We start from the raw sequence: 19,634 nt of genomic DNA on the forward strand, positions 1-19,634 counted from the left end.
CACCACCAGGAACCATCCCTATGGTAAAAAAATATTATCTAGTGGTACCAAGGATAACAGTATATTTAAGCTGCAATGACAGTTATTGTTGTTCTAGTTGTTTAACATCGGTCCTTCTGACCAAGTAGACCGGTTGACCGCAGAGGTGCAATCGCCTGTATGAGGTTGTCCCATTGGTTTTCCATATCATTGAGGTTGTCTGCATCTTAATGTAGTGTGTACTGTACAGTACTCCAATATATATGTTGTGCCATGTGGGCATATTCACGTGTAGTCTGTGATTCCACCCAACCCAAATCTAAGTTGGTAACTGAGGAAGTCAGGTTGATGTCCTTATGTATGCCTAACTATGTGAACGCCATTAGCTCTCTTTAAGGATATCTCTGATTGGTGGATGTCTGGGAAGGAAGAGTGGTTTGTACTGTAATATTCTGCTCGAGATGTTGTACTACCCTGTGCATCAAGTGCGCATATATGTGTTTTTCATTGCTAGTGTGCGAGTGTCTGGAGATAGGATGTTGAGGAAGATCTGTCAGTGTTTGTATGGGGATGATACTATATACCTAGCTGTGCGGTGGCTGTCATATCATGACACAGTAGTTACGTGTTAGCGAAGGCTGTCGCATAGAATTATGTACCTTTCCTATCAAGATGTTCTCTGACAAGGGAGTCATTAGCTTCAGACAGTAAGTGACCTATGGAAGTAGTAATGGTGCAGCCAGTGATAATGTGTAATGCATTGTTCTGAATGGTCCGTAAGGTGTTGTAGTGGATTTTAATAGGATGGGAGTCCATACCAGGGAGGCATAGGAATCATTGACCTATTACAATATTTACAGAATAGGGAGAGTGTTTCTTTTTTGTTGTCCAAATTCAGTCACTCTGAGAATTGTAAGTGCAATTAATCTCCAAATGCATCTCCTCTTTATGTAATATATGTGGTCCCTAAAGCTGTGTTCATTGTTCTGTATCACTCCAGGGATCTTGATGTAAGGGTTATGATGCACATGTACTATGGGACACAAAAGTATCGGTGCACAATATGCATGAAACATTTTGGAACACAGAACGATGATCACTGAAATGTAAGTGTCCGACCTACCACACATTGGTAGCCTTGATGTCGGGAGGTGTCATATACCACCAACTAACAATATCCTCTTGCAAACATATAGCATGTGTTATGTTTATATTAACAGTCATTGTTAATACATGATGAGACTTTGGTAATGTACAGCGGTTGTTCGAATATCTCTGGTAGGCATCGGAGCCCCTGTGCACCGATATTTTTGTGACCCATGATACCTCATTAAGTGTAGCGTTAGGGTTGTATCTGTGCTCGAAAGTGTTACTGGTTATGAGCATGGTGAAAGACTTGGCTCGCGCAATTATCAGCCTGTTCTCTACTATCTATGCCTGAAGTGTATTGTTGTAAATGAAAATTTGTGTCTGCAATATGCTCTGCAGTTGTTATGGTAGCATCATCTGCATACAAGGTAATGTTTGTAGGAGGCTGAGGAATTGGAATAACATTCATATATTGTACAAGTTAATGAGTGTAGGTTAACAGCGGAACCCTGGGGAACCCCATGAGGGAAGTTTCCTGTTCGTGATGGCGTGATGGAAGTGAAAGTGTTCCATGCAACTTAAAGCAATTATAAGGTGCTGCAGCAAGGATGGTGTATCAAAATGTTGATAATTGTCAGTTGGTATGCTCTACTGGTGACATACCATATGTGCTGGTAATTATGAGGTGCTGTTCCAAGACTGATATACAACAAATGTTGATGATTATGAGCCTCTGTGATTCAAGGTTGACATACCATGGTCTGGCTGCTAATGGATTTACATGCCAGCTTATGAGAGATGCAGATTTATTATCTCCTGGGTGGACCCTGGGATGTTACCCATGCATGTAGTGCAACACTTCCGGTTCATCATAATGATATTCATATACATTATCGGTATCACCTCTCTCTTCCTTTCTACATATAACTCTCTCTTCCGTCTCACAACTTCCTCCACACCCCTACTTCCCATCCATTCACTGTATGCTTTCTTCTTTTGCATCATCCCTTGTCTCATCTCTTCATTCACTATGCTGTTCCTTGCACCCCCTTTTGTCTTCTCCTTACCCCATACACCACCTCACATGCTGCACAGATTTCTTGTGAAAATCCATACTCTCTTATATTCTCCTTCCAAAAGTTGCACACAACAATACATAATCGTTCTTGTGCCCTCTCATTCTCACCTACTCCCATGCATATACCCCATCCATACTCCCACTCTCTCACACTCTCACCTCACAATTTACAGGTAGTCTCAGATATTCCACATAGCCTATGTCCACTTTTGCATCCTCAAGCACCTGGACATTCTCTCTCTCTCTCTCTCATCTCATCATTCGCATCGCTTACATTTCATGTAGCAGTCCGTACCATGTCCTTTGGTCCTTAGTCGTCACTATTGGTCAGTCTTGGCCCAAGGCTTCTTGTTTGTATTTTTAGTGAGTTGTTTTCTGCGGAGGAGCACCAACTCTCCGCCAACCCACTTGTCACGTAGGGAACACTTGTTGGTTGGTTATGAGATTACTACCCAGCGTTGTAAATGATTTCCTGGATTACAGGAAATCGTTTTACCAATGCTACATTTTAATGTTATACAATTTGATGATGATTTCGTATAAGAAATTTCTTCTCTTGATACTATATCCAACAATTGTAGAAAAGCAAAAGTAACAAGAACGATTAAATACAAATGAAGAAATGAACAGTAAGACAAACATTCTCTCAGAGAAAACGAGCAACCTCACTCACTTTTTCAATGCACCCAGACTCTCCAGGCCAAGGTCACGTCTCCCACGTAAGGCCCAAGGTCAAACAAACACTCAGCCATCTTTCATCAACAATGACATAACCTTAACACCAAGATCACTTATGAAAGCCACGATAAAGAGTAAACTGAAGAATTCCAATGTTACTGTGTTAGAAGAAACATGCAAAGTGAACGGTCTATCAATAGTGAGTGCTGTATGTTGGATAAAAGAAAATGGGGAAACTAGTGTTTTCCTAGATATGCTGATGAATGGAGATGTGCAGAGTAATAAAGGAACTTGTATATGTAATTTAGAGACTTGTCCAGCTCCTAAACGTGAAGTAACAATAAATAGAACATCATGCAAAAGTAAATCGGAAGAAAGGGATTGCATAAAAGAACATTTGATTCACTCAAAATGTATTAATGTAGAGAGTGACCCACTGGACTTACTACAAAATCACTGACAGACAGTCACATTGCCTGGTGAAATATTAGGTTGTACAAATTTATTACATCACACAATGAACGTAAAACCTGACACAACCGCACACTTGCAGCGTGTATTCATTAAACAAAATATTGATGAAATGATAAGTTTGGGTATCATTGAACCTCCAGTGTCCCCATGGAACATACCACTTTTCTTTGTACCTAAACCAAACAGTGAAATGCTGGCAGTTATTGCTCATTGCAAACTAAACCAGCAAACCATTCCTGATAATTTTCCCATGCCATTGTTAAGTGACGTTCGAAAAAATACTGGACCAGAAAACCATGTATTTTTAACAACCAATTTGCTCAGTGACTATGACCAGATAGAGTTAGAAGAGAAGGCACACAAACATACAGCATTTTCTGCAAATAGTGGCCATTTTCATTACCTCAGAAAGCCCAAGAGGCTTTGCACAGCTCCTAGTGGCCATTTTCATTACCTCAGAAAGCCCATGGGGCTTCGCACAGCTCCAGGCACTTTCCAACGAATAAAGAATAGTGTGTTATCAGGAATGTTAGGTGATGGCACTTTTGTTGATCTGGATTACATTATAATTGCAACAAAAGCAAGAGAAGAGGATTTACAGAAATCAGGCCAACTCCTATATAAGTTAGCCAATGCTAGATTGAAAATTAAGCTGTCTAAACTTAAAATTTGCATTAAAGAAATTAAATTCTTTGGCCATAGGCCGGATGCAGAGGGTATCCACACTTCAGACGAAAACATAAAAGCAGCAAGAGATTTCCATAAACCCAGAAATGTGGATAAAGTGCAATAGCTTCTGGGACTAACAGGATTATAGAGCTTTTATACAAGGATTTTCTAATATAGCAAAGCCATTATTCCACCTACTGAGAGAAAAAAAAAAAACTATACTTCAGTTGGCAGAGGAACAAAGGGTAGTATTTAATTATTTAAAAGATAAACTTACAAGTGCACTTTGCTAGACACATCCAAACTTTAATAAGTGCACCTGGCTTGGCACATCCAAACTTTAATAAACTATTAATAATTCGCACATGTGCCTCACGAAAAGCTTTAAGAGCCATACTGATGCAAGAAGATAAACATGGAAAATATCAACCAACTGCATTTACCAGTAAACAAAGAAAAGGAGCAGAGAAAAATTATTTTAGGCTGCAACAGACCTAGAGGCTCTAACAGTGATATTTGCATTAAAAAAAAAAAAAATCGTGATCTTGTATATGGTTACGAAATTCGCCTCTGTACTGATCATAAGCCTCATGGGCATGTTTCAGGTAAAACTCCTCACTAGGAGGAGAGCACGATGGAAATGTACAGTCTAGAATTACAATGTTAATATTCATTATTTAAAAGGTAAAATAAATATGACAGCTGACGCTTTATCATGAAATCCAACAACTGTCAATGTTGCTACAATGAATCTAAGGGAAATACTCCCCAACAATGAAGAAATCTCCCAGGCAAAAAGACAGGACCCCATATGGTCTAAAGATATATATATAATTAAAAATCAGGTGATGATATTACCCAAGCTACATGTACCACTTAAACAACTCACAGTAATAAACAATACCTTATATAGGGTACATCCAGGACAACCAAACCATAGAAGAAGTAACAGGCAGTTAGGCATTCCTAATAAAATAAAACCTCGCATTTTAAAGATAAAACATGACAGGTCACATGCAGGTCATCCTGGCAAAGACAGGATAGTCAAGCAGGACCGGATATCATATAATTGACCATCGTTACACAAAGACATACATGATCATATTGACAGATGTGAATCATGTGCAAAGCACAAAGGTTACACTTTAACATCACCACCCTTAGGAAAATAGGCTGTGCCTACCCAACCTTGGACTGTTGTCGCAGTTGCCTTACATTGGCTACCCTTATCTAATAATCACAATATATTTTTGTTGCTACTAATCATTTCTCGCAATATATATTTTTGGTCCCAATTAAAGATGAGATAGTAGAAACAGTCCTGTAGGTAATCACAGATAATATTATTTGTAGGTTCCCCACACCAAAGGTGGAAATAAGTGATAATGGAAGAGAATTTAACTATTAGATCTTACAAGAAATGTGTAAACAATATAATTTTTAACCTGCGGCGTCCCGTCGACATACTTCCACGTCCTCACGTTATGTCACTGCCAATCCCGTTGACGTACTTCAACGTCCTGCAATTGCAAGGTTCATAATTTCCACAATTTTCAAAATTCGCGCAAAATTTTCGATTCGCCCACGTACCCAAGCCTCCCCTACCTGCCGCCAGGCGGGCAGCGTCCTAGACCCCACGTGACCCGCGATCACCCTTGTCTCGGTCACTCACCTGCTAGCAGTGACCCAGGTCAGACATGGCGCGGAAAGGTCTCTCAGACGAGGAAATTGCATCCGCCCTGGAAGCCTTCACTGGAGATAGTGATTCTCCACTTGATGATGATGTGGTGGATCGTGATTATGTCCAGCCAGAGGAAGAAATAAGTAGCAGTGATGAAGAGGTCCCTTTGCCCTAGAAAACGCGGTATGTGACATACCGTAAGGCAAGGGAAGGCCAGCCTGCTCCCCAACCACATGCACGGCTATCTCTCCATCCCGAATCTGATGAGGAAGAGGATGAGGATGATGAGGATGACGGCGGCTTAGGACGTGATATCGCCTCGTGGTTGGGAAAAGAAAAAATATCACCCCGAGGATCAGAAGGTGGGGCGAGAAGACATATAAGGTATGGTGAAAGTCTTTTGTCTGGGGAAGTGGAAAGTGGTGTGGTGGGATTGCTGGGTGAAAGGGAAAGTGGTGTGGGGGTAGTGCGGGGTGAAGGGGCAAGTGGTGTGAGGGAGGCAGCACGAGCACGTGGTGCACGTAGGCCTAGGGGAGAGGAGGTGGAGCCACTCCCCAGCACGTCTTTCACCCCACAATATTCCCAAACTTCCTCCCCACAGCCCCAGGATGTGGGGAAAGGAAGGAAAGGAAAGGGAAAGGGTAAAGGAAAAGGGAGAGGGAAGAGAAGTGCGAGTGATGAGAGGCGCCGCTCTCCACCTCCCCAACCTCCCCCATCACCCTCACCTCCCCATCCTGACGAAGGGGACGATGGGGACGTGGCTGGAGACGGTGGTGTCTCGTGGAACTGGGAAGATGGGAGTAATTTTACTCCCATCATTCACCCTTTCACTGAGGAGTGGCGGTCTGGTTGCACGGCTCCAGGTGTGCATGCGGGTTCGTCTAGGGTGGATTTTTTCCACTTGTTCTTTGGGGAGGCGTTTGTGGGGCGCATAGTTGAACAGACTAACATATTTTCACGAACACAGCGCCGTGAAAGTGAACGTTTGGGAACCACGAGCAGGCATTCCCAACAATATGACTATCCCGTTACAATTTCAGAGATGTTCTTATTTTTTGCCCTGGTTCTCTTGATGGGTGTGGTAAGGAAAAACCAAATTCCTGCCTACTGGACAACTGACCCAATGATCCTCACACCTTTCTTTGGAAAGGTGATGAGTCGTAACAGATTTCAGTATATTCTCGGCCGCCTCCACTTTTTTGATGCAGAAGATCCAGCCAATGCAAATAACACAGATAAAATGAGGAGAATTAGACTGGTATTTGATCATTTACGGGAAATGTTCCGCTCCTCATTTTATCCCTACAGAGACCTCGTCATAGACGAGAGTCTTGTGTTGTGGAGAGGCAATATTTCCTTTAGGCAGTACATACCCAGCAAGAGACACCTTTTCGGGTTCAAGATCTTTGTTATGTGTGACTGTAAGACTGGTTATGTGCAAGACATAGTCTTGTACACGGGCGCACAGACAGATATAACAGAAGATCGGAGTATAGGACTCTCTGGGGCCGTGGTGAAGACAATGATAGAGGAGTACCTTCATCGTGGTCATGTGTTGTACCTGGACAACTGGTACACTAGCCCTCTTCTCGCTAGGTTCCTCCACCAACACGACACCGGAGTCTGTGGTACAGTCAAGAGAAACCGTCGCCATATGGTCAAGATAGGGAGGAAACTTGACAAGAACGAGGTGGTTTTCTTCCAGGCCAGTAACATCCTTGCCACCCTGTGGAACCACAACAGGGAAGTTTGCCTCCTGTCAACTGTTCACAGCCCCCTGATGCACCGCACAGACTCCGTGGATCACCATAGCGAGAGGAGACGCAACGTATGGAAACCCGAGTCTGTACTGGACTATAATCTGAACATGAGGCAAGTGGATCAGTCAGACTCGATGATTTCAAGTGTTGACTGTGCCAGGACCACGATGAAGTGGTACAAGAAACTCTTTTTCCACTTGCTCGACATCACGGTCCTGAATGCCCACTACCTGCACGCCATGACCACTGGAGTATCCGAGACCTTTGAGGGGTTTGTGAGGGAGCTGGCACGTGAAATAATCGCCAAGCATGCCCAGGACAGACCCACACACCGCACCCGCACCCCCATGGCTGCCCAGACTCCCCTACGTCTTGCAGGACGCCACTATCCTAGCACGATCCCTTCCGACCCAAACCGTCGTAAACCCCAGCGCCGCTGCCATGTATGTAAGCACTCGACAGTCAGACCATCCACTCAGAGAAAAGACACAAGGTACGAGTGTGTCGAGTGCAATGTTGCGTTGTGCCTTCAGCCTTGTTTCAAAGAATACCATAATTTCCTACACTACTGAAACTGTGTGGGATGGCGATATGACGCTCATTATAATGGTAAGGCCAGTCAGTAGGTGCTAAGTCAAATATAAAGTTGAAATGGGTGTAATGTTTTCAGGAAAGTAATGTATAAGTTGAGAATTAGTGTATTTGAAAGAAGTGATATCAAAACTACACCCACTGTGTAAATCTGCAAAAATATGACGCTCAGTATAACACTCTGGTCAGTAAATATGTGACAGTAAGAATATAAAGTGGAAACGGGTGTAATGTTAGCATGAATAAAATGTATAAGTTGAACAATAGTGTAAGTTGTAATAATTGATGTCACGAGTACACCCACATTCTGGTCAGTAAGTATGTGATAGGAATTATATAAAGCGGAATTTGTTGTAATGTTAGTAGTAAGGTATTTTATAAGTTGAATACTAGTGTAAGATGAAACAAATGATATCGCGATAACACTCCCTGTGTAAGTACGCGCTAATATGACACTCAGTTGAATCGTAAGGTCTGAAATTATGTGATATCAATTAAATCAAGTGTAAACATGTGCAATGTTAGTGGAGAATTATTATATAAGTACAAAAATAGGTTGTAAGTTGAAATAGTAGTCATAGCGACTTCACCGTGTGTGTTATTATGCGCTATTATTACGCTAAATATTTACGTAAGGCCTGAAATTATCTCAAAACAGTTCTATAAAGTTGAAAAGTGTATAATGTTATTAGGAAAGTATTATGTAAGTAGAAAAAACACAATACGAGTTGAAACAACAGTCACAGCAAGTTCACTCACTACGTAAATAAGTGCTAACATTAGGCTAAATGTTATCGAAAGGCCTGTGAATACGTAAAAACAGTTCAATAAAATGTAAACTGGTATAATGTTATTGTAGAAGTATTATGTAAGTAAAAAAAAAATGATATGTATCATGATTTTCGAATGTTAGCGATTCATCGTGACCAGTCTGCCCGATTTTGCTCGTTTTGCACGATGGTACAATGCTTATTTCTGCTCTATTTTTATATAAAATCCAATTTACTCTTTTATCACATGTTTTTATGTTTGTAATAAATACATATCTACTTACTTTCATTGGTTTCCCAGGCTTATAATACCATAGAAAACGTTAGAGGCTCAGACCACCTACAGAGAACACGGTGCCAGGTGTGACCAAGGCATACCTGTTTAGGGCAATTATGGACCCCGGGGAACAATTTCTTTGTGACTGACCATTGTTTCTGACCAAAAGCGAAAGTTTTAGCAAAAAAAATTTGGGTCCAAAAATGGTCGGGATTGGGGGTTACCATTGGTGAGAAAGTGGTCGGGACGGGGCGGGTTAACAAAGTTAATGTTTTAGCCAGTCACCAAGCTTCCAATGGATTAAGAGACAGATATAAAAGAGCGAGATGTACTGTCACATTCTCAGTGAGAATTATGCAGACTAAGATGCTTGGATCCCCAGAGTTAAAGCGTCAGTTAACTGTTCAATTAACAAGTCTGTACGAGACACACCTTTTTTTATTAATTACAGGGCGGACAAACTCTCCCATTCATAATACTGGAAGGTAAGCAAATGCCTATATACAATTGTGAAGATTATCCTAAGCTTCGTTTACGAATATTCCAAGAGATACACACATAGTTAAAGAAACAAGTAAAGATGTCCATGGAAGAAATGACGGAATCATTTCATAAGAAGACAAAGGAATTAAATATCAACATAGGTGACACTGTTTATGGCATCATTCACACTAGAGACATTAACTGTAACGGATATTTGAAGGTCCATATAGGGTAATTAAGAGAACAGTGATTAAGTATTAATTAAGTCACTATCGAGTGATGAAGAGAGCAAATTCATATTGATCATTAAGAAAGAGTCTCACGAAATTTAGCATGCAGTTATACAACATCGGATAGGCCTACAACCAAAGAACCAAGCAAGTACGATAGAAATAAACCGGAGGAAATTAACACATACTAGAATAAAATACAATAGCATACCGAACATACACACATAGGTGCAATTTAATACAGAAATTACCATAACAAGCATATACATAACCAAGGAATCGATTTAGACTCGTTTTATAGGTAATACATTGAATAATTTAGAGCAGAGTCATTTTTCTCCAAGAGCCAGATTAAAGTCAAGATAACTGAAAAGTTAATCATCAGTATCATCCCTAGTATGACTTGCAGACATCATTGGAATAACTATCTAATAAAATTATTCTCTCGGCAGGTAAAGATGAGGGGAATTACCCCTTGGATTCTACTGTTTATGCTTATAGCAAGAGGAACTCCTCACATTCTCAACATGTATGAGAAAAGGTTGCCTTATCACACCAACCGCCTCTACAGCTATTGCGCACGACACAGTGAGTAAAGAAATTAGTTTGGACATACTGTACAGCCTACCAGTCATGTTGCAGAACATAGCAAGACCACTCTGAACTCTAGAAGCAGTATTTAGAGGGTCTTCTTCATAATTCATCCAACACAAGAAGTGGCTGAAATCATTAAGTTAGCAGACTGGAAGCTAGAACAGGTTAAGACCATTAGGAACACAATGATGCAGAACATTCCATCACATTGGACAGACAAAATTAGGGAAACAAACATTGCAAATACATGTGACACACATTGTTGTTCGATCAAGGTGGAGCAATTCTAGGTAACATTTTTGGATTTGCTACAGAAAGTGACCTTAAAGAAAGACATAACAAATTTAACATTATTGCCCAAATTCTCTCATATCAACATAAGCTAGCTGATGCCTAGAACAGTTTAATGATGACGATTATAAAAAACCTTTGAAAGACAGAAAAATTATTTCAAGAGATAGTATAGAACTAATGCACTAGAAGGGAGTACAACACTTCCAACACTTCTCAGTGGTCATGGAACATACTGTCATAATAATACTTAGCCTGCCCTGTACCAGCAACGTATTTATACACTGGGCCCTATATATGCACAAAATGCCAGTGACAGATACATGTCATCAGTTTGAAATATTTGCCAAAATTCAAAAATTCAATATTGGGCACGAGATATTTGCCAGGGATACCCCCCTGGGGGTAGGTTTTTTTTTTTTTTCAAGAATACTTCTCCAGCATCACTGCTTGTCGTAAAAGGCGACTAAAAAGATTGGCGGAGGGTTAGTGCCCCTCCCCGGAAAACAACTAACTAAAAAAACAAACAAGAAGCCTCGGACAAGGACTGACCAAATGATGACGACCCAGGACCGGACAAAGGACTTGGTAGTGGCTACGTGGAATGTAAGAGGAGCGAATGATGAGGTGAAAGAGAGAGAGATTGTCCAGGTGCTTGAGAGTGCAAAAGTAGATGTATGTGGAATAACTGAAATAATATGGAGAGGAGAAAGCGTGAGAGAATGGGAGTATGGACGGAGTATATGTGCAGGAGTAGGTGAGAATGAGAGGGCAAAGGAAGGAGTATGTATAGTTGTGAGTAAAAGATGGAAGAAGAGCATAAGACAGTATGGATCAGTTGGTTCAAGGATTGTGTGGGTAAAGTTGAAAGGTGGAATACAAATGTGGGGGATTGTGTGTGTGTATGCGCCAACGCAAGATCGTGCTAGCTGAGTGAGAGAAGAGTTCTGGACAAATGTGGAAGTGTGCATGGAAAAGTTTGGAAGGAATGAGAGAGAGTTTTTGATTGGTGATATGAATGGTAATGTAGGGAATGTGAAGGTGGATGGAATAGTTGGTGAGTGGGGTGTGCCTGCTGTGATAGATGAGAATGGCAGTGCGTTAGTGGACATTTGTGCTGGGAGGGGGTTGGTATTAGTCAATGTCCTCTTCAGGCATAAAATGATCCACAGGTATACATGGCGAGTGATGAGAACGGTGGGTGGTGAACTAAATGAAAGGAAGGCAATGATTGATTATGTGTGTGTGGATGATAGGATTAATGTAATGGATGCAAGAGCTTATAGAGGTTGGGGGAGTGGACTTTCTGACCACTACTTGGTGGTGGCCAGAATCAAGGTCCAATTAGGATGGAGAAATAGAAGAAGGGAAGGATGGAAGAAGGAGTATTTGTAAGGAGAGTGGAAAGGTTACAAGAGGATGAGAAAAAGGCAGACTATAAGAGAGAAGTGGTGGAACGGTTGGGCAAATATGAATTGGAGCAGATGGGGGACGTGGAAGGCGTGTGCAGGATATTTACAGAAGAAATATGTGCACCATGTGATGTGGTGTGTGGGATGAAGAGAAGACGGAGGGGTGTGCAAGGAAAAGAGTGGTGGACTGAGGAGGTGAGACAGGCTGTGGCACAAAAGAAGAAAGCATACAATGAATGGATGAGAAGTATGGGCGTGGAAGAAGTTGAGAGGCGGAAGAGAGTTATATGCAGAAAGAAAGAGAGAGGTGAAAAGATTAGTAGGAGAGAGTAAGAAGAGAGTGGATGAGGAATTTGGAAGGAATTTGAGTGTAAAGAGGAGGGACTGTAAGAAGATGTTCTGGAAAGAGATGAAGAGAGTAAGACAAGGTGGAAGTGAGGTTAGCAGGGGAGTGAAAGATAAAAATGGTAGATTACTAGTGGAGAAGGGAGAAAGTGTGAGCAGATGGAGAGAACACTTTAAGGAATTGTTGAACATACAGGATGGAAGTAATGCGAGTATAAGTGGCTGGGGAATGGCTGGGAGAAGGAGGGAGGTGAGAAGACAGAAAGAAATAAGTAGGATAGAAGTTCTGGAAGCAATGAAGAAAGTCAAAATGGGGAAAGCCCCAGGAATTGATAGAGTGTGTGGTGAAATGCTGAAGCATGGGGGAGAGATAGTAGTAGAATGGATGTGGAAGATGTGCAGACTGGCCTGGGAGGAAGGTAGAGTCCCGGAGGATTGGAAGTCCCTTGCACAAAGAAAAGGGGAAAAAGAAGTGTGTGGTAATCATAGGGGCATTTGTCTTCTTAGTATAATAGGAAAAGTGTATGGTAGGATACTTATTGACAGAGTTAGAGAAAGAACAGAGGATTTAGTTGGAGAAGAACAGGGAGACATTAGGAAGGGAAGAGGTTGTGTAGATCAGATATTCATTCTTAGATCTTTAGTGGAAAAGTTTCTAGAGAAGGGAAAGAAGTTGTATGCGGCTTTCATGGATTTGGAGAAAGCATATGGTAGGGTGGATAGACAAGGATTGTGGAAAGTATTAAGAATATATGGAGTAGATGGAAAGTTGTTGAATGCTGTGAAGAGTATATATGATGGTGCTAAGCCTGCAGTGCACGTGGATGGTAAACCAAGTGAATTTTTTTCTTTGGAGGTTGGGTTGAAATAAGGATGTGTCATGTCTCCATGGCTGTTCAATCTGTTCATGGATGGGGTAATAAAAGAGGTACAAGGTAGAGTAGTGGAGGTTGGAGTGTCCTTGGTGAGTGAGGATAGTGTTTGGAAACTCCCTGTACTGTTGTTTGCAGATGATACTGTGTTGTTGAGTGAAGACGAAGGGGAGCTGCAAGGATTGGTGGATGAGTTTGGGAGAGTGTGTAAGAAACGGAATCTAAAGGTGAATGTAGGGAAGAGTAAAGTGATGGTCTTTGAGAGAGGTGAAGTCAGTGAATGTACAGTGAGGTTGGAAGGTGAGGAATTGGAAAATGTGAGTACGTTTAAGTACTTGGGTAGTGTGATGAGTAAGGATGGAGGTTTGGATGGTGAAGTGATTGAAAGGGTACAGCAGGGAAGAAAGGTTGCTGGTTCTTTGAAAGCAGTGATAAGAAACAGGGAAGTGAGCATGGAAGTGAAAAAGTTACTACATGACAGTATTGTGATACCAACTCTAACGTATGGAAGTGAAGCTTGGACATTGTTGGAAGGACACAAGTCAAGAGTGAGAGCAGTGGAAATCAGATATTTAAGAGGAGCCTGTGGAGTCACATGGAGAGACAGGCTGACGAATGAGGATATAAAGAAGCGTTGTGGTGTTGATGTGGATGTGATTGGAAGCGTTATGAGGAACACACTGAGGTGGTTTGGCCATGTGGAGAGGATGGAGGGTGAAAGACTGACGAAGAGAGTGTATGTGAGTGAGGTGGAGAGGGGAAGAGGGAGGGGGAGGCCGAGGATGAGATGGAGGGATGGGGTGGAGAGGTATATGAGAGAGGGGAGTGTGATTTGGGAGCAGGGGAGTGAAATGGCGGGGAACAGGACGACGTGGAGGCGATATGTTTGTGGCCACCCCAAACGGGATTGAGGCGTCTGGCAATAGATAGATAGATAGGTAGATACTCCCGCTCTTATCTAGGCCTAATACCAACGCTATGGGTCATCACTGTGTCCCTCCTCCAGCACAGGGCCCTGCCAACCCTGTCCCAATTAGTGAGTGAGTGAGCACTATGGTGCATCGCAGTATTCCCCAACACTAGATTGACGAGCTTCTGAACATATGATGAAGAAAGTGTTTCTCCCACTGAAGATGATGTAGCTGATTGAGACTACTTCCAACCTGAGTTGGAATCAAGCAGCGAGGACGAGATTTCATCCCCAAGAAAGGCAAGGTATATGGCAATCTGCATGGCTGTATCTCACCTTGCACCACCACCACCGCCACTTTGCCACGCCACTCTCACTCCATGGACGATTCCTCTAGTGATAGGGAATACAAGGCCAACCCCTCAGGTGAACATCGGCTGCCATGGTGGTTAGGATCGTCCCCCAAAATTCAGAGGAGTGGGGAAGAACTGTTTAGTAAAAAGTACAAGGTGAGCAGTGCTTTGTTCTATTCACATGCTGTGCGATGATACCCGCCACCTCCAGCCCCATGCCACGTTGCCTCTCCCCAGTGCAGTACCTCCACTGCACCTGAAACTCCCAACACTCCCTCCCCACACCCTCCCTGCGCTTCCTCCCCGCAACCTCAAACAGTGAGGAAAGGAGTAAGAGGTGAAGTAAATGGGAAGGGAAAAGGGATGGGAAAGAAAAGTACAAGTCGTGGGGAAACTGAGAAAGCAAGCTCTATTCCCCAACCTCTTCCCCCATCTGCTACCGAATTTCCTCCCCATCCTGATGACGGCAACAGAGGTTGCCCCATTGGTGACGAGGGCGAAACAGAAGAAGGGGATGAAATCACATGGGAGTGGGTAGATGGGAGGAATTTCATTCCCATGATTCATCCCTTCACATGCGGTGATATGGCATGTTGTACTGTGTTGGAGCTGACTCCCACCTCAAGGAGAATCTCTTTCTTTTTAGACTTTTTTATGAACGAGTTAATATTGATAATCGTTCTCCTCTCTAACACCTATGCTGCCATCTGTTGTGGCACAACCCCATACACACCCCACAGCCGACTCTTTGATGCAGACATAACAAGTGACGAATTTTACCTCTTCCTGGCCCTGGTTCTCCTGATGGGACTAATCAAGAAAACTCAATTCTTATCATTCTGGACTGTCGATCCCCTTATGTCGACACCCTTTTACAGAAGAGTTATGGGGTGGAATAAGTTCCAGCAAATACTAAGCCATTTTCATTTTCTCGACACTGAGGACACCAGCAACATTGGCAACACTGACAGGATGAGGAGGATTAAGTTCGTGTTTGATCATCTGAGGGCGTGGTTCTCTGCCTATTTCTCTCTCTACAGAGACCTGTTCATTGACGAGTCTCGTGTTATGGAGGGGAAACATCGCCTTCAGGCAGTATATCCAACTTTGGGTTCAAGATTTTCGTCATGTGTGACTTCAAGACCGGGTATGTGCAGGATATAGTCCTGTACACAGGTGCACAGACGGAAATTATGGAGGATAGAACAGTCGGACTGCCAGGGACCATGGTGAAGATGATGATGGAGAAGTACCTTCATCGTGGGTGTCCTGTACCTGGACAATTGGCACACTAGCCCTATTCTTGCTCCATACTTGCACCAGCAGGAGACAGGCATCTGCGGCACAGTAAAGAAAACCAGGTGGCACATGGTACAGGTGGGCTGAAAGCTGCATAGGAAGGAGGTGGTGTTTAACCAGACAAACAATATCCTCACCACCACCTGGCACCACAACTGAGAAGTGAAACTGTTATCAATGGTTCACCACCTCCTGATGCACCTCACCAAGACCGTGGACTACCGCAGCAAGGAATGGGTTCCCATTTGGAAGCTGGAGGCAGTAACTGAATATAATATCAACATGCAGCAAGTGGAACAGTCTAACGCCATGATTTCAAGTGTGAACTGTGCCAGGCCCATGATGAAGTGGTACAAGAAACTTTTCTTCCATCTTCTGTACATAACGGTACTGAACATCCACCTCCTCTGCTCCAGCTCCACGGGAACCAGCTAACCCTTCAAGGGGTTCATCAGAGAGCTGTGTGGGGAGCTGACTGGCACCAATGGATGTGATCATGGGCCTTGGCATCATCCACGCGGCGGTGACAACCCCCTGCACCTCACCTAACGCCACTTCCCAAAACTCATCACCGCGCAAGGCACAAGAAAAAGACTCCCCAGCATAGGTGCCACATCTGGCAGCACAGCACAGCACAGCCACGGACCCAGCTGAAGGACACAGGTACCAATGTGTGGAGTGTGACGTTGGGTTGTGCCTAATCCAATGTTTTGAGGAATATCACACCCCACTCCACTTCAAAGTGTTAGAAAACTGTGTTATGTGCAAAATAGATATCTATGAGTGTTACTGTAATGTATATATATAAATCAGTGTAAGTTATTTCATAAGTAACTTTAATGTAGGTATAAATCAGTGTAAGTTATTTCATTATACTAAGAGCGGTGTAATTGCTTCATATATATATATATATATATATATATATATATATATATATATATATATAACTTGTGTGATGACACAGATAGTGAGCACAATGTGCAAAATAATTCAGTGTGAAAAAAGATGCAAATGTAAAGTATATATGTGTGTGGGAAAACACTCATGTGAAAACTAGAAAATCCAACAATATGAACATAATCGGAAAAATGCCACCCACTCACTGAAATGTCGTAATTCGCCTCCGCACTTATGCTTTAGGACAGTTCCCACATCATTTGTATACCTTCTGAGGGTGTTCCTGGGTCGTTTGGGATACTTACCCATGATGAAAACGATGATCTCCTATCTCAACTCTCTGGGAGTTGGCAGCGTCCAATGAAGTCTAAGGGCATTACTCAAAACATTTCAGGTGCTCGCTGAGAGATAATCGACCTCAAAATCGACCTTATAGGTTTTTGTGAGTACTTTTATGATTGTTCTCCATGTTTTCTCATCATTCTTGACCTGTCTAGAAAAAAAAGAAAAAACAAAGTCGAAAATTGGCCAGCACTGGAGTGCCACGAAGTCACAAGTCGGCCAGCATGCAGCAGGTTAAGTTCGACAGAACTAGAGCTCGTTATCAAGCTTTTATGAAAGGTACTACTAATGCTGGTAACGATAGGATCGCCATTAATTTACTTCACATTCACACTCTACACCAAATAATCAGTCAAGGTGTAAATAAGAATGGTTTGAAGCCTTTGTTTGAGGAAAGGAATCTGATGATAGCCTATATTATCCATACTTAGAACCAACACACACCAACATGAATAGTAGTTCATATCCCATTCATAACAGATTATTATTTCAAATATACCCATTCCTTCTAAAAAAGACGTCTCATTAGTCACAAAGTCACCAGCAACACCAAAAGAGAAATCATAATGGTCTCCAATAAACAGGACACTTGTCACCTTCGCTAGTGGAACAATTATTGTCCTGCATATATTCTCACATTTCAGCCAGATGAGACAGTCCCTTGTGAAATGGCTATCATACAGAATCACAACATCCATCATCACTGCAACTTCACATATGCTCTATTCTAGTCAAACTCATACATTATCAACGTATTGAACATTCACAGGTTTTCTATTCTACTCAAAATACATCGTTTTTCGTAAATGCCCAAACACAACTCCATCCCAAATATCAGCATCTGGGTTATACATATCACTGGATTACTGTTCACTACTACCCCCTTACCAGTGGCGTATGTAGGTCCATGGAAAGAGGGGGTGAATCCAGGATTTTTTTTAAGGGAGGGGGCGAGCGAAGCGAGCCTCTACAGCTGGGGGGTCTGGGGGGGGGCGCTTTAAGCCCCCCCAGAATTTTTTTTTGGAAATCAAGCATTTTTAGGGACATTCTCAGGCCTCCGGAGGGATATATTGCACTAATTTGATAATTCATGGTAAAACAATATAAAGAAGCTTGTGTATCTTGACTAAAACAAAAATTTGCTGTTTGAAAAATATTTAATTAGGGAATTCTACGGTACCCAGTATGTATTATAAAAAAAAAAATGCTTACCATAATATACGACTATTGATTCCTTCAATCCTGGAAGTTGCAATGTTTATTTTTATATGAAACATTTAAAACATTAAACTAAAAACTCGCATTAATGAGAGAGAGAGAGAGAGAGAGAGAGAGAGAGAGAGAGAGTACTGTATGAAACATTAAGCAAATTAAACTAAAACTCTCATTAACGAAGTTGAGAGAGAGAGAGAGAGAGAGAGAGCTTACTCACTGGAGTCGTGTGAGAGTTGATCATTTGAAATCAAGCAGCCTATATTTAAGACTGAATTCATTGATTACTTCATCATAGTTCAACTCAATGTCCTTATGTACAAAAAGTAAGGCTAATCCATTCAGTCTATGCTCCGACACGGTGGGGCGCAGATATGACTTCAGACACTTTAACCCGTCACGTCCCGAGGTTTTCCGCACCTCCGACATCCCCCAGTCCCGAGGTATTTTCGATTTTTTTTTTTTGGCTAAAACCTTCGCTTTTGGTGAGAAACATCGAAAATTCATAGAGAAATCGCTCACCTGAGGTTTAAAGTGCCCAATCCAGGTAGGAGTTCCTCCTTACCTGAGTGGGTTTTCTAACATGCTGGCACCAAAGAAAACGAGTTCTATGGGAGGGTAACTATTTTATCCACTCATAAACGGTATTTATTTATTTACTTGGTACGAATGTATATGTAGTATGACAGTATATTGGTTTTCAAGCAGTAATAAAGGCATTATAAGCATTGTTTCACTCACTAACTAATCACCATACCTGACCTATTTTGCCACACTACCTGATCTTTATTTCTGGCTGTTTCTTCTTCTAATGCTATGTAAACATTGTCCTCCACATTGTCATCGATTGGGGAATCACTCTGGCCCTGAATAACTTTACTAGCCAGGTCACTGGTAACAAGTCCTTTGCCAAGACAATGGTGCGGGGGGGCAGGGGGGAGGTTATGCAGTGTAAGGCATTGTCCCTGCTTGGTATCTTGTACAGGAATAGAGGAAGGTGTCCCGTGTATACATACGAAAAATCATGTGCGAAAATTGAAAATTGTGCAAATTAGCGACCTTGCAATTCCACGACGTACTGGTACGTCGCTGGGACTGGCAAATGCAAATCGTTGCAACGTACCCATATGTCGTCGGGACGGGGCGGGTTAAGCAGTTGAATGACCGTTCACTTGTAGCAGTTGTCACCGGAAGTGATACAAAGATATGCAACAGTGTTTCAATGTTAGGATAAGTAACAAATTCTCTGCAGACACTTAGAGATGCAACAACAGACTTAGGTCTATCTTTCTCCTCCCGATTCTTCCATGTGTTTTGCCATCTGTAATATTCTGCTTCCAACTCCTCT

Source organism: Coenobita brevimanus, chromosome 105, assembly GCF_032717465.1.
Source record: "Coenobita brevimanus isolate Jiangsu-jjx chromosome 105, ASM3271746v2, whole genome shotgun sequence".
In the NCBI taxonomy this organism is placed as follows: Eukaryota; Metazoa; Arthropoda; class Malacostraca; order Decapoda; family Coenobitidae; genus Coenobita; species Coenobita brevimanus.